The sequence below is a fragment of the Arachis stenosperma genome, chromosome 5 (assembly GCF_014773155.1).
Source record: "Arachis stenosperma cultivar V10309 chromosome 5, arast.V10309.gnm1.PFL2, whole genome shotgun sequence".
Lineage (NCBI taxonomy): Eukaryota > Viridiplantae > Streptophyta > Magnoliopsida > Fabales > Fabaceae > Arachis > Arachis stenosperma.
The window spans coordinates 114909010-114911075 of NC_080381.1; the positions used below are offsets into that span (position 1 = coordinate 114909010).

General features: G+C 36.6%; 1 non-coding gene across 1 annotated transcript; it reads right to left on the minus strand.

Annotated features, from left to right (window-relative positions):
- Window positions 1-1085: 1085 nt before the first annotated feature.
- On the minus strand, window positions 1086-1189 carry LOC130983904 (small nucleolar RNA R71). Its single transcript, XR_009087873.1, has one exon. It is a non-coding gene; the product is annotated as a small nucleolar RNA R71 (small nucleolar RNA).
- Between the last annotated feature and the right edge of the window lie 877 nt (window positions 1190-2066).

The following is a 2066-nucleotide window of genomic DNA, read 5'->3' on the forward strand; positions in this document are numbered from 1 at the left end:
TGATTGATTCAAAAATTTTAAGTTTGTCACTTTCTTGTTAAGAAAGGTTCAATCTTTAAATTCTAGAATCACATCTTTTAATTTCTTGTTAGTTAAGTAATTAATTTTAAAAATTAAATCTATCTTATCTTATCTTCTTATCTTTTCAAATTGATTTTAATATCTTTTCAACTAACTAATTAACTTTTGTTTGTTTCTTATCTTTTCAAAACTACCTAACTACTTTTTCCTCTCTAATTTTAAAATACCTCTCTCTTTTTCAAAATTCTTTTTAATTGTTTTAAATTTTAATTTTAATCAATCTTATCTTTATTTTTAAAATCACTAACTCCTTTTCAAAAATAATATTCGAATTCTCCCTCTCTTTTCTCACTCTATTTAATTATTTATTTACTGACACTTCTCTTCACCTCTCTTCATCCAAAAATCCGAACTCACTCCTCCCCCTGTGTTTGGATTCTTCACTCTTCCTTCTTCTATTCTTCTTCTTTTACTAACATAAAGGAATCTCTATACTGTGACATAGAGGATTCCTCTTCTTTTCTTGTTTTCTTCTCTTTCATATGAGCAGGAACAAGGAAAAAGGTACTCTTGTTGAAATTGATCCAGAACCTGAAAGGACTCTGAAAAGGAAACTAAGAGAAGCTAACAATCCAGAAACAACCTTTCAGAATTTTTGAACAAGAGAAGGAGATGGCAGCCGAACCCAACAACATAATGCAAGAAGAATGCTTGGTGACTTCACAAAACCAACGTCCAAATTTGATGGAAGAAGCATCTCCATTCCTGCCATTGGAGCCAACAATTTTGAGCTTAAGCCTCAACTAGTTGCTTTAATGCAACAGAACTGCAAGTTTTATGGACTTCCATCTGAAGATCCTTACCAGTTTTTAACTGAGTTCATGCAAATTTGTGAGACTGTTAAGACGAATGGAGTAGATCCTGAAGTCTACAGGCTCATGCTTTTCCCTTTGTGTAGAGACAGGCTAGAATATGGTTGGATTCACACCTAAGATAGCCTGGACTCCTGGGATAAGCTGGTCACAGCCTTCTTGGATAAATTCTTTCCTCCTCAAAAGCTGAGCAAGCTTAGAGTGGATATTCAGACCTTTAAACAAAAAGATGGTGAATCCCTCTATGAACCTTGGGAAAGATACAAGCAGTTGACCAAAAGGTGTCCATCTGACATGTTTTCAGAATGGACCATATTAGATATATTCTATTATGGTCTATCTGATTTTTCGAAAATGTCATTGGACCATTCTGCAGGTGGATCCATTCACCTAAAGAAAATACCTGCAGAAGCTCAAGAACTCATTGACATGGTTGCAAATAACCAATTCATGTACACTTCTGAGAGGAATTCCGTGAATAATGGGATGCCTTAGAGGAAGGGAGTTCTTGAAATTGATGCTCTGAATGCCATATTGGCTCAGAACAAAGTGTTGACTCAGCAAGTTAACATGATTTCTCAAAGTCTGAATGGATGGCAAAATGCATCCAATAGTACTAAAGAGGCAGCTTCTGAAGAAGCTTATGATCTTGAAAATCCTGCAATAGCAGAGGTAAATTACATGGGTGAACCTTATGGAAACACCTATAACTCATCATGGAGAAATCATCCAAATTTCTCATGGAAGGATCAACAAAAGCCTCAACAAGGCTTTAACAATGGTGGACGCAATAGGCTAAGCAATAACAAGCCTTTTCCATCATCTTCTCAGCAACAGACAGAGAATTCTGAACAAAGCACTTCTAATTTAGCCAATCTAGTCTCTGATCTGTCAAAAGCCACTTTCAGTTTCATGAGTGAAACAAGATCCTCCATCAGAAATCTGGAGGCATAAGTGGGCCAGCTGAGTAAGAAAGTCATTGAAACTCCTCCCAGTATTCTCCCAAGCAATACAGAAGAGAATCCAAAAGGAGAGTGCAAGGCCATTGATGTAATCAATATGGCCGAATGCAAAAGGGAGGAGAAGGACGAAAATCCCAGTGAGGAGGACCTCCTGGGACATCTCTCAAGCAAGAAGGAGTTTCCTATTAAGGATCCAAAAGAATCTGAGGCT